The sequence below is a fragment of the Parasteatoda tepidariorum genome, chromosome 7 (assembly GCF_043381705.1).
Source record: "Parasteatoda tepidariorum isolate YZ-2023 chromosome 7, CAS_Ptep_4.0, whole genome shotgun sequence".
In the NCBI taxonomy this organism is placed as follows: Eukaryota; Metazoa; Arthropoda; class Arachnida; order Araneae; family Theridiidae; genus Parasteatoda; species Parasteatoda tepidariorum.
The window spans coordinates 85,853,948-85,869,525 of NC_092210.1; positions in this window are offsets into that span (position 1 = coordinate 85,853,948).

The window sequence follows — 15,578 nt, forward strand, 5'->3', positions numbered from 1 at the left end:
TATATATAAAGAAACATTTCACGATATTTTTATTTTTAATTTTCATTCTCTTTTTTAAATAAGGAAAAATACTAACAAAACTTTAATTTTAATTAATAAATGTTATAAGTAGTATTATTTTCCTTTAATTTACATATCTCTTCTTCCATCACCAAACACCATCCGACATTGACTTCTTACTGCTTTAACTAAAGTGCTTATTAATTTTTTCTGTAACATGTGTGATTTAAAAAAATTTCATGCATGTAAATATCGAAAGTTTGCAGAATTACGCTTGATGTCATCCTTACAATAAATGATTAATACTCTAAAGTACATATGTTTGAAGTGGCGGATGCTTTTAATTGAAATATGGCCTAAATGTCACCAAATGATTGCATTTACAGTTATTTTTTTTAAAAAAATGTATTTAATTATGTTTTTTTTTCTTTCTTTCGGCTTAAAATCATGAGTTTTTGATATTTTGCTTTAAAAAGTTATCAAAGAAAATTCCCATTAAGCATATTAAGATATTTTTTAATACTTAGATCATTACAAATTAAATTAAAATTAAATCACGATTGCTTCTACTATTCACAACAATGATTTAGGTGTTCTATGATGCAGGCATTTCAACAATTTGATAGATAAGCAGGCAAATCATAAATCCTAGCAACCAAAACTAGGAACAATATTAGTAATAGTATAACTAGTAATACTAGTAATGCAAAAAGTAATTTGGTTAAAGGGTACTTATAATGGAATACAATGGGAAGAGAAATATTAAGGGGATATGCTGAACTCCGTGTGGTAGGCACCATGTTTATGGTGAAAATAATTTATTCAAGAATTTATGATGATGAACACTAGCTGAAGAATCATGTTTATTGATGTATTTACAATTCTCCATTATTTATTCCAAATTGATATTGGCAAGTTATTTTTTTAAGCATCATGAATTGTTGCAGTAAGGAATCATATTGTGAAAAATAATAAAAATTTTAAAAAAGGAATTTTACAATAGTTTTATTTTAGAAAATTATATAGAGCTCCAAAGTAAAGAGGATTTTTCATTTTTATGTACAGTGGGCAAAATAAAAATATCAGATCACCCTTTATAATTTTTGATCTAATGATAGGAAGTTAACTTTAGAGAGTATTTTAAAGAGCTAATTTTTAGAGAGAGTTTAAAAATTTTAATTTAAATTTATAATTAATTAGTGCTGACGATATCTTAAGTTGCGGAATCATGCACAGAAAGGTACTTTCTCTGAATACACATTCCTTTTCTGTGACGAATGCTTATTTCTGACCAGTATATAGGGGTAGTCGCAAACTGGAACATATGGTACCAATAAATACACAAGTGGGCGTCCTTTGTGCTAAAATACAAACTAAGGTAAACAACGTTTAAGAGCACAAAAAATATTTATAAATGCAGACAGCTGTTTCGGATGCTCAAAGGGCAACCTTCAACTGTTCGTCAATGAACTATCCAGCGTTCCTTATCTTTCTCCTGTTTGGAAATCTATGATTAAACCTAACTAACCCTCCTTTTTTGTTCCTTGCTTCCCATTCGTCGTCATCCATTCACCCTTCCCTCTTATTGGCCGTGTTGACGTCACATTTCTCTATATTTACCCTGTTTACTCTCATTTCTTTCTGTTGCACTGATGAAGGTTGCCCTTTGAGCATCCGAAACAGCTGTCTACATTTATAAATATTTTTTGTGCTCTTAAACGTTGTTTACTTTAGTTTATATGATACCAATAGTTTGGTCTGGAGAGCGTTTCGAAGTTTAGTTTCAAAGTATTTCTGACCAGTATATAGGGGTAGTCGCAAACCGGAACATATGGTACCAATAGTTTGGTTAGGAGAGCGTTTCAAAGTTTAGACCCCTTAATATTAATTTTACTTTTTTGCGTATTTCACCATATTTCTAGACATTTTTGCACATAATTATAAAATTAATTTATGCAAAGATAATTCAATGCAAAATATAACTTTCAATACATATTTATCATTTTTGTATTTTTTACTTAATATTTGTTGAATTTTTTTGAATTGTAAGGCATACAATTCTTTATATCATTTTAAGGGATATATTTTTACATGACAAAATATAAAACTAAATCAGTTGATCAATTTCATTCTAACTTTATATTTTGTCATGCAAAAGTATGTTCTTTATACCTTCCAATTCAAAATGTTTTCTATTATTATTAAATAAAATTAAAAAAATAATATTAAATATTTACTAAAAGTTACTTTTTACATGAAATTATCTTTGGGTAAACGAATTTTATAATAAAAGGAAAACATTTTTCAATTTGCTTTAAAACTACTCAAGATATGCCTGAATAAGCAAAAAGTATAAATAACATTAATGGATCTAAAATTTGAATCGCTCTCTGGACCAAACTATAGAAATCATATTTCAAAGAATGCTATTACCCTCTTTGTCTTGGGGGTCAGAAATTTGAATTTTTGAAAAAAACTGTATATTTATTTAGAGAAAGTACGTTTTTGTGTCTGATTTCGTAACTTAAAAGTCTGCACTTATTAATTAGCATCCGAACATTAAGTAAATAGTTATTCAAGTTGGTTCGTTTTTTTTAAATTTTTTATTTTTATTTTGCGCACTATACACAAAAATTAGTAAGTATAATAACTTTTGAAAATGACCCGGAGGGTATGGCTGCAGGGTTAGGTCGCACAGGACACACACAAAAAAAAGACTCAAGTGTTATTTATTAGTTAGAAAGTTTTCACCGAGGAAAGTTAAGGAATGCATGGATTGGCTATTTATATTTGATTTAATTTACTGCCAAAGGTCTTTTTTCTTAACCTTAAACATTCAAATGTGTTAGCGGAAACGAAAGTAGGAGAATCAATAACAAATTTTAATGAATTCGAAACGTTAGCTATCATATAACGGTTCTCGAATTCTATTCTAGTGTTTTTACAGATGTAGTGGGAATCTCTAAAAATATATTTTATTCTGCACTAAATTCAACTATGTAAAGAATTGCTTTCGGAATTTGAAATAATTGAAGTAAAAATACAATTATGCACTATCTTTTAATTAAAATGGAGATCGGTTATTTAGTGTAAAGTAAAATTTACGGGTAGCAACAAAAACTGTTTTTGACAGTGTTATAGAGAGTAAGAAAATATATTATATAGAAAGTATAATAGATTTACAAAAAAGAAGTTGAATACCAATTTTTTTAACGAAAAGAATATCTACTGAGATGATTCTGAGATCAAAAATATCTTGTTATCAAAAGTATTAAAATATTTCGTTTTAAACTATATTTAAGAAAATGATATAAAGATTGTTTTGAAATGTTTTCATTGTTAAAGAATACATAATCTGTTTATTTTTGAAAGCATTTTTAACGTTTAGAAATGGTTTGTAAACTGATATAAAAGTTAAAAAATAGTAAATGTTCAATATAGCATTAAAAAAAATTAAAAAACAGTCATAAAACACGGATAAAATCTAGTGTTCTCAAACTCTTCTCTGAGATTTTATCTCATTTTCTTTTTATTTTCTTTTGGGATAAATAATAAAAATGGTGTAGTTATTTTACAAATATGATGTTCCATTGCCTTCCGAGTTGCATAGAAAGGTATGTAATATCCAAGTTTAATTTTGTTGTTCTCGGTTATACAATAAAACAAAACGGCGTATTTTCTCAACTGGAACTTTCCATAATTCTTATTTTTCGAAATAAAAATTAAATGGAAGTAAGATGATACTCCTTAGAATTTTTTTCACTCGTAATTTCCGTTTTTTGCGTTTTATTTGGGAGCGTGATATAATAGTAAAAACATTTTTTTACAAAAGCATTAAAACATTCTACTTTCTCTAAATAATAGTTTTAATTATATTCTGTTTATTGCAAATTATAATAAAGTATTAAAAGTGCTTATAGGAGTATCTGAATATTTTATACTAAAATCTTTATTTTTCACAGGCATTTAAAAAAAATGGTTTATAAATTTTAATGAAGAATAAAGCCTTCAAATAATGATATGATTCAGGCAACGAAATGTAGCATGAATACTTTCAAATGCTTAGAAATTTCTTAAGGAAAATACAGTCCAAGCAGATAATTAGCAGATATTTTCCGTGAATTGATTTCGAAAAAATATATTTTCCTTCAATGTAAATTCACAAGTTACAATCAGTATCGTTTTTTGATGTGTAGTAAATACTGAAGGCAATAAATACTGAATGTAATAAATAGTAAGTAATTTACTGAAATGTTTTAAAAAACACAATTAAAAATTGACAGAGATATATTCAATAGTTAAAAAAGCAGTGCTAAGTTTTCGTCAGGCTAGAAAATTAGTAATTTAGATATTTTATACAAGTGGTATATTAGAACTTGTATAAAATTAATCTATATTAATATGTTAGTTAATAGCAAATAAAATATATATCTCTTAAAAATATGGCTTTTAAAATATTGAAAATGTAAGAGCAGTTTAATGTAAGGTTATAATAAAAAAAATTAATAATTCCTTGAGCATATACGTAGCGCTGATTTTTTAATCTTTCATTCCAATCATCATCTCAAATATACTTAATAAATTTATTTTATTTTATTTATAAGAGTTCTTAGACTATGGACTTAAATTTATTATGTAACTATAGATTATCTAATTTATTATTCGCTTATTAAACCTAGGAATTCATTTTTCGTGAATGAGCAGTTATGTTTTCAGTGAAAAGTTTTACAAGATAAAGATTTAAAAAATATATTTTCATAAGTTAAAATTAAAACCAATTAAGATTTTCATAGTATTTGAAATATAATTTTCTCTTCAAGAATGATAAATAATATTAACGTCCTGTAAAAGTATAATTTATTTTTGATAATAAAAAGCATTTGTATAAATATCATTTTTGACAAATATATTTTAAAAGCTACCCTAAATTTGGCGATGCATCGAAATTTCCATTGGCGACTTTCATTCAATTTACGATTTTGGCAACCATTGTAGTCGGCTAGTCTGGATAATAAGACGACAGTTCGGTAGAGGAATTGGATACGGACGGCATGCGTTTCTGAATGCCGGCTCTTATAAACTAAGTGTTCCTTCTGATGCCTGGCGAATAATTTGCCAATATATCGCGCGTCAAATAATGCATTTTATTATTCTGTATCAAACAATATAAAATATAGGATAACAACTCTTTGAGTCACAATGTAAACATCAAAATAAAATAAAATTAATGCATGAACATTTAATGATACTGATCAGGATAAATTTTGGTAATGATGAAAACTGTGAAAAATAACAATTTGCAGTAGGAATTCATTTTAAAAACTTTCCTTTTTATTGAAAAAAGTTATTTTTGAAGTGCTGAAATGAAGTGGATAAAATGTCTTTGGAGATGGTTTTTGCATTTTGTCTTCTACTTCAAATTCATTTATGCTGGTAAGTGTAAATATTCATATTTACACTGCTAATATTTTGTATCAAAGATAAATACTGAAAAGTTCTTTTAAATGTTAAGTCGGTCAAATATTTGGCAGGAAACAAAATAAATGGGAAAATGAGAAACATTATAATTGTATTTATATAAACACAAAAATAAAAAATTATACTTTACACCATTCATCCTTAATTTACATCACTCATAAACAATTCAAACTAAAAAAATGCAAAGAATAGAAGTAGTAAGCATAATACTTTAATTATATATGACTGCTAAATACGTACAAAATTATTTATTTTAATGATGCTTATTTTTTATGTGTGTATATTATAAAGCTTCAAGATACAAAATGTTAAATGTTTTAAATGTTAATGATGCGAATACTGCATATTTTAGAGGGGGCTTAAAATTACTGTCTCTAATTTTGCGTTTTATTACTAGTATAAAAGTTAGTTTTAAAAAGCAAAATAAGAGTTCAGAATGAAAATTATTATAAGTAATATTTATATACAGGTACTAGTTATGTTTTGAAGAAAAAAAAGTGTTTACCCTTTATTTTAGAATTCAAACATCCGTCGCTGGTCTAATAAAAAAGTCATTTGTGCAAACATTTTTTTTTAATGTTTTAAATATTCTTAAATATGGTATTTAATTACAACATATGCATAAAATATATTTAAAAGCAATGTATATCATTATAATATAAAATTGTGCTGTTATGTTAATAATTTATTGTATTTAGAATTTTAATGCACATTTTTATCACTTAAATTTTTTTTAAATATAATTTAAAAGTTAAGAAAAGATGATTCATTAAAGGATTGATTAAAATGCCTTTATTATTCATGAATGCAAGAAAAAGTTTAAGAATAAGCCATTTGTTTTGTTGCACAGACGGGAAATTAACTCGAAATTTTAAAATTGAAAGAATTTACTCCTAAGAAGAGGGAAGTTGGAACCAATAATGTCAGTTTTTACTGGTAAGCAGTTACACATAAGTGATTTTTTCTTAATTTAAATGCAAACAAAATGATAAAAATAAAAAATGACAACTGCAACAAGAAAACCCTACAATAGATTGAATTAAATAATAACTATGAAAACGAAAACAAGGTTTAAACTAACTCAGAGGCAAAAATTATTATTTAATTAAAAACATTTTTAGAAGAATTTCATACATTTTAAAAGCAATCTATAAAAACCTGAACTATTACGTGTGTCATGCATTTTTTATATTAAGCAGAAAGAGAACTTTATTTACTTTGTATCCTCAATAAATATAACTTTTATTTCTATCACAGAGACAAATATGCATTGTATTAATTATTGAACGATATTCTTTATTTGTTTGTGTTTACTCCTTGATTCTTTTAGAAAAGGAAGATTTTTTAAAATTCTTTTCAGTTGGAAAGCATAAAGAATAGAATATTTTTTTGCTAAACAAATACATTATCCACAGTTCAAACAATAATAAAAAACATGTCTCATTAAGCGGAAAACTATTTAATCATTTTAAAATGCTTTGCAAATATACATTATTAAAATTCTATATTCATAATATTCATAATCTGTGAAAGGACAGTCGAAAAAAATTAACTCAAGTTTTGAGATACTAAAGTAAATATAATGCTCTAAATTATGCTAATATTTAAGTGTATAAAATAAGAACTAGAAAATTTGATTTTATTAAACGATTAATAAATTTGATATTTATTGAAATATTTAAATTAGTTGGAAAAGAAAATACTGGAATGATCTTTATAATTTCAAGTAAGCAAGGTTTTTAGTTAAGTAAAATAAGTTTAAGAAATTTTTATTCTTAAATAAGTAAGCATTTATGTTATAAATATCTATGCTTTCTATCAATTTTATGTTTTTATATGAAAATATGCTGTTAGATAAAAAATAATTCCAATTATTCAGCGTGTAATTCAATTTAATTTTGACTAGTAAATATCATTACAATATTAGCAAAACTAAATCACTGTAGAGTAATAATAGGAAACTAAAAGATAACACAAAACTAATGTAAAATCTGTAATCTAATCTTTGGATCCTCTAGAACTATATTTTCTTGAAACTCTGCTGCAGATTCATTATTTCTTGCTTAAATAAGCCTTGTAAAGGAAGAAATGGTTCAATATTCTTCCTCTGGCAAATTATAGCATAAATATATGGTGGCTTTTGTCTATTCATACTAGATTTAGTTTTCTGAGCACTTCTAGAAAACTCTAAATGCATATTGTTGTTACTATCAAATTATGATGTGGCAGAGAATGTCTATTTTTGGTATTCAGATATTAAAATTGAACATTTGATTTTATTAATACCATAACATAATTTTTAGATGGAATGCTGAACATCTTAAAACTAATTTGTATTGGTATACATCATTTGGTGGCGTAATATTTAATGCCCACAAACTTCAACCGAAAAATTTCCTAGAAAACAAAGAAAAAGGACTGTTACAATCAACATTCATAGCCTTATTTACTGTTGATTTTCACTGCATTTTTGTATTTTTTGCATCTCTGACTCTTAAGTAACCTTTTGACAGTATGATTTGGTTTTGTTATATAGATGATGTCAGAAAGTAAATCATTCCATTGAAAAATATAATTTTTGAAGCATATAGCAAAAAGTTAGACAGAATACTTAAACTGTAAAAAGTATTTCGCAGTATCTTCAACAATTGTTTAAAGGAATACTTAATTCCGGTTTACAAAAAAGTGAGCATTCTTGAGCACGATTTCAAATTTTTAATTTAAATCTAGGCACTTAAAACTGAATAAGCTTTCAATAGACTCTCGAACTTACTCGCCTGTGAGAGAGTTATTTTCCCTTCCGAAAATAGTTTTCTTTATTATTTTAAAATAGTTTGAAAACATTTAAATTCTTAAAAGAAATGATTTTATGATTTAAAACAGCAATTCGCTATATTTAATTTTTCTTCTCATAGAATTTTAAACTTTTTTATAAATTTTTAAACATGAAATATCAACAGCAAAAAAAAGGCCTAAAAAACCTAGTTTAACCTTATTTAATTTCAAATATTTACAATTTCCAAGTTAAATAATCTAAATGTTAATTCATCGTTTGTTTATTTAAACTAGAATTATTTGATTACATATTTCTGTATATTTGGCTTTGAACGTTAAAGCAATTCAAAAAAAAAAAATATTAAAAAAATAATAATACTAAATAAAACAACAAAAAATGAAGTAAATTTCATTCATTCATTCATGTAGTGTTTTAAGTTTTCTTTGTTTTTATTATTGATCAATTTTACTTGAATTTACAACGATGTAAAAAACATTGAATTGCAGTATGATAGCTTATAGTTTTAAGTACAGAATAAAATTTTAATTTCATCCTTAGCGATTATATGAGCATCACTTACATGTAAAACCTATAAGTTAATAAAAATAAGACACGAATCCATATTATGCTATCCAGAATTTTTATGAACAAACAGCTTGTATTTACTGAGTCAAAATTTAATGAAACTTTTTGTGTAACATACTGAAAACTAAGCGAGACACCTTAAATAAACTTTGTTCTGATGATCGGATTTTCACGTTCTAGGTCACAATCTTTAAGATTCAACGGCTGACCTAAAATATGCTACTTACAGCACAAACTTTTATGTTACGAAATAAAACACAAATCGTACTTTCTATGAATAAAAATAACTATTATTTCCGATGCATTTCGATTCTTTATTCTTTGAATCTAGGCGGTATCCGTAATTTAGGAAGTATGGTCCCAATAGTTTGGTCAGGATAGCGTTTCAAGTTTCAGACTTGTTAATTTTACTATTTCGCCATGTCTCGAGAATTTAAGTGACTTGAAAGATGTTTGCACAGCATTATAAAATTCATTTTTCCGAAGACACTTCCGAGCAAATATTTATTTTTAATACTCATTTATTTTTTATTATTTTATTCCAGAATATTGGGAAAGTTTTTGAATTATAAGGTATGGAACTTTTTACATTACCTTAAATAATGTAATTTGGTTTGGCAAAATACAAAATTTGCATGAAATCGGTAAAATAATTACTGAGTAATCAAAGACTTTTTTTCAAATTTGATTTCTCAGGAACCATTCAACCGATTTCTACAAATTTTAAATTTTGCCATAGTTTTACAACGATATAAAAATTTGTATACCTTACAATTGGAACATTCATCGACTATTATCAAATAATACATTATTATTAAAATAATACATTATTATTGAAAAATAATACATTACTATTGAAAAATAATNTCGCCATATCTCGAGAATTTAAGTGGCTTGAAAGATGTTTGCACAGCATTATAAAATTCATTTTTCCGAAGACACTTCCGAGCAAATATTTATTTTTAATACTCATTTATTTTTTATTATTTTATTCCAGAATATTGGGAAAGTTATTCCAGAATATTGGGAATTATAAGGTTTAGAACTTTTTACATTAATTTAAATAATATAATTTGGTTTGGCAAAATACAAAATTTGCACGAAATCGGTAAAATAATTCCTGAGTAATCAAATTTTAAATATAAGACTTTTTTTCAAATTTGATTTCTCAGGAACCATTCAACCGATTTCTTTCAAATGTTATATTTTGCCATAGTTTCTCAACGATATAAAAATTTGTATACCTTACAATTGGAACATTCATCGACTATTATCAAAAAATACATTATTATTAAAAAAATAATACATTATTATTAAAATAATACATAATTATCAAAAAATAATACATTATTATTAAAATAATACATTATTATTAAAAAATAATACATTATTATTAAAATAATACATTATTATTGAAAAATAATACATTACTATTAAAAAATAATACATTATTATTAGAAAATAATACATTATTATTGAAAAACATTTTTTGCATGAACATATTTTTAAAAAAAAATAAAGTTTATAATTGTTGCAAAAAAGCTTAGATTTGCGTAAAATTTTTCGAGACATGGCGAAATTCGCAAGAAGGGAATTTAACGTTTAGGGATCTAAATTTTTTACCATTATCCTGACCTGGGGCGGGCCATATTTCCCAGAATTGAGGCTACTGTATTTTAACGATTCGGTATCTATATCCGTTGAAAAAAAGTCTATTTATTAAGAGAAAATACGTTTTTCAGTCTGATTTTGAGACTTAAAATATCGTCTGGACCATCTAATTAACATATTTGAGGTCATCCCCTTAAACCATTAAGAATATGTCGTTTTGCGTTGAGAATCGACCACTAATGAAAAGTTATTCATTTTTAAAAAAAAAATATTTTTATTATTTTTTTTGTTGCTTTTATTGCTCATTTTTTCAAAATTGCAAAGACAGCATTATCAATATTTTGAACCATAATACAATGCGAATTTGTCGAAAAATCAGTAATTTGTAAAATTAAATTATGCATCGGTTCAATTTAAATAATTGAATTGTGAAATAAAATTTAAAAAATACAATAATAAGGTTGAGCTTAGCACCTTATTAATTTGAATGATATTGCATCATTCGCTTCAAATTCTGTCAGTGTGCGAAGCAAGAAGAGTTCTTTTAAAAGAGTTGCTAGTTATTCATCCGTATTATGTGTTGTATATAATCTTAATTTCGAGTGTATCATAGTATTGTATTTCATATTGTTTTCAATAAAACAAAAATATAAAAGTGAAATAAAAAAAAGTATTTTAATTACTTTAAGCAAAACCATTTTATTTAGAAGAGAACAGTCTTAAATCTACATGAATATTTTTGAAAGGTGCTGCATGCTTTTTTTATCAATTTTATAAGTCAAAGTTAAAAAAAAATGATTTGAATGGAATAAAACGAAAAGGTGAATATCAAAAACTGAGAACTTTTTTTCATATTCTGACTGCTTAAAAAAATCGATGTTGAATTCGATCAGAGAGCTAGGAGGGGGAAAAAATCTAACGCAAAGTAGAAAATTGAGGTTTCGAGACCTTTTGATTTTTTTCTCACGTTTTTCTCTTTCGGATTCTGAAAAAAAAGAAGAAGAAAAAATGAAAATAACAATAATAACCTACGGAAACGAATTGAAAACAAAATTCTCAAAAACGTGAACAGAGTCATCGTTTTTTAAATCGAATCGAATTGTCTTCACACTGGACCTAAAAGTCGATCAAACGACTCTTGTGTAAAGATTGACTCACAAAAGAAAATCACGTTAAGAATTTTATGTATTTTTCTTTCTTAAACTTTTCTTAAGATTTTATGTTTTCTTATTGTAAGAAAACTCGAAGGAGGCAGTTCCTATCAGACTCACTATTGCTATACATTTCTAGAGATTTGTCTAGATTTGCAAAATATTCTTTGAGCTTTATTTATGTTCCATATGCAATAAAAATGCAATATGCATTATTTTTTGCGAACGGTTTTCTAAAATATATATCTGACATATTCTTACTTTTTGGAATATTCTTTTATATATTAATAAGACCTTCATGCAGGTTTTTGAATCAAACAAAGGATAATGTTTCTGAACCATCTCTTGCATGGCGGATATGATCTTTCGTCCCTGAAATTTTGGAAAATGTTATATATTTGGTTGGGACTGGATTATCACATAGATAGATTCTCTCAACCATGTGACTCTGCATGATTTAATTATTTTTACAAAAATTCATTGTTGTAATTCAGTGTATAGATCATGATTATACATAATTCTCTGAATGCTCTATAACTGTTCAAAATTTGGAGTGGAGGATTTAAAAAAAAACAAAAAAACATCGAATTAATTAATAAATTTTTAATATTGATAATTCCATGGCAGTAATAAGTTACAGCCGCGCAACTTGTATAGTATATATTTTCTAAATCATTGTCAAAAAGTACAGTTAAAAAGTATACTTTTTCAGGGCTACAAATTAATTGCTAAATAGCAAAAAAAATCGAATCCTGCAAAACATTGTTGATAAGCATATGTTAGTTGTGCAAAACCTCCTTTATTACAAACTGAAGAAAGGGTTTGAAAACCGATTATTCAACCAAAAAGTACTAAACACGAATCAACATGTTGTGATGTTATATAATGTTATATTATGTTACATAATATGTTGTGCGTTTATATGACCAACTACCTTCCTAGACAATGTTAAAAAATTACTCTAGCGTTTTGTTTCGTTTACTAAAATATTTTTCTGTGTTAACCAAATAGTACATTTATTTGTTTTCATCTTCAATAAAGATTCTAAAAATATATATTAAGAGCGGTCTGTAAGGAGCAAAGTACACACAAGACACAAATGCTTCTGATATCTCCAGGTTCCTAGCAAATCGGTTGTGTTAGTCATTTATTTGTCCAAAATTACTTCGTACCTTTAAAAACATTTTAATTATTACAATAATTGATGAAAAATTTAAATTTAGTTCCCTTCAATTTAATTCCATCTTTTTAATAAAATTTTCTTTCGTAATAATTTACTAAAAATAAATGTTGAAATATTTAAAAAATATCATACAAAGATGAGTTTGCAACTAAAAATTAACTGCACAGATTTAGAGATTTTATCACATACCGAAGTGTGAAACTATTAAATAATTTGATAAATGGACTCTTCGATAGAAACTCATAAAAGTCTGTCACAAAGTACAAAGTATCGTTTATTGAAGTTAGAAGCTTTCAGATTTAGTTGATTAGTATAGATCTAAAAGATTCACTGCACAATGTGTCGAATACAAAGCAAAATTGTAACATAAAGTCAAGTAAGGTATTTTGGGAAATCTGATAAAGGCGACTAGGAAGTGTTGATCTATTTACTAATTGAACTTCCAGTGCAGAGAATGCATATGCGTCTGGAATGTAAATATTTAACGATCAATAATGAGCTTAGAATACATTACTAAAAGATTTAAACTAGCTCTTGTGAATGATGCATTGCAAAATATGGAATTTTGAATGAAAGGATTATATTAAATCTTCAGTAAACAGTTAAATTGCGATACTCGGATGTCTTGCCTGGAATTTTGTATTCTATTTGGATTGCATTTGGGTTTTTTTTAAATTCTGACGATAAAAATATTATGTCACATTAATGATTTTGATTTAAATAAATAAAACAAACTTTATTATATAACTGTTTTAGATATTACAACGATTAATTATGCAATTTTCATGATCAAATTTCGAAGGAAAACAAATATTAATTATTTAAATAAATATTTCTGTTTGCAGGAGTTTAACTTGTTTGTTTCTATCTGAATCTACAAGCAAATAACGCATGCCTAAAACTGTTATTTTAACACATTTTATTGAAAATTATCATTAACTCGCAATTGTTTGCTATTTTTTTCATATATTATATTGGTTTATTTCGAAATTGAAAGAAAAACATTATTTTTTTCAAAAGCTTTGGCATTTTATCTAATCTGATTCTTAACTGGAGATCATGGCTGCTTTTATTAAGTTACAATGCCTATGTTCAAAACATTCTACATTAATCCGACACATCCGACATTACAAATGTCGCATTGATTTCTTTTTCATTTGCTTTGCACACTTCACATTTTCGATTTTCACCATTTTCTGTTCGTTCCGCTTAATGATTACCAGACTCCTTGACAACAAGAACATAATTGATCAGTTTTATAAACATAACCTTAGCTAAACAATTCTTTCCGCCTTTTATGGTATAGAAGAGTTATGAAGATAATTCCTGCTATCTTATTGTGATCATTCTCTTAAATTCTAACAATGCAATTTTATCATTTGATATGTAAAACAGTGCACGAGGATTCACCAGTGTATCCTCGTTCCTATCACGGAGTCATTAGTAGACAAAGAAAAAATACCATTTTTGTGCTCTTATCCGGATCCGGTATTTTCGATCACCCCATTTCATCGTGTCAACTCTACCCAAATATTTGTTGTATTATGAAGTCAGTTTGGGTTGTAGTATTGGAATGTCTTTCTTTTGTGATTCTACCCCATTGATTCATCGTTCACATTGAGTAGTTCTTGGTTTAATCCGGGTTATCAGGATTTAATAGGAACTTTACACAACTTGTGATTCCCCCGTGACTGATAAAAATTCATTACTGGGATCAAAATCCCCTTGCTATTTCTACCTTATCTCTTTGCATGTTCGAATAAAGAATTTGTTTATTTTCATTAAATCGAACAATTCTTGCTGATTTAATGCCAATATTCTTCGAATAATTCATCAAATAACATCTCTTGAAGAAATTGTAGAAATAAACTTTATGAACACTTGGTACCCCAAAAATAAAACCATCGGAAGTACAACTGGTTTTTCTAGTTCACTGGTGTTTTCATCATCTCCTAATTTCTTTAGTTTGTCATCATACACACCAGTTTTCTTACAACATCCAGACGGAGAACTAGAAATAGGCCATTGTTTGGCCACATGAACTTATTGAGCAACTTTTTGGGGGTAATTGTGTCCATGGTAACAAACCATTTATGCGTTACTTAGATCACACACTGTATAGCTAAAATTTGGAAATTCAATACGTTAGTTAATGGTGAAACATAAATGAGTAAAGCATAATGGGTAAAATGCTCACCTAGTGGAATATTATCAAGATCAGAGTTGTTACTCATTTTAATGTATTGTTAAATTTCCAGCTATCTGTTCCAAACGCATGCTTTCTCAAACCTCACTTAATGCCTATTTCTCAATCTACGCCAATATAATCATGCTTGCGGAAGAGAATGGGTGGCAGTGAAAAAAGGTATTCCAACAAATTTCATTAGACAGTAATTAGAAAGCTAAACGTTATGGTTGTTTTTCAGAAACTGGAGTAAATCAGATTTACGGCTGTTAGATAATATAGTGTTAGGATGACATAGGTGACAGTTTCACTATCAAATAACATTTTAAAACTCATTAAGTTCGTTTTGATTTATTAATTTCTTACTGGTTTATTTATTTGATAATTTTTTCGCGCTTCCATAACCTCAGTACTTTGAATTATTTTGAAGTATTTAGGTTGTTTCATTTTCAAATTGGAAACTTAAATTACTTTTCGCCTATAAACAGATAGTTAGCCGATCTCTTGTATAACTTCATTTGCTAATTATTTCGTACAATTATCTGTAACAGATTATTAATTTATTATATATATATATATATATATATTACTCTAATCCATGATCCGTCT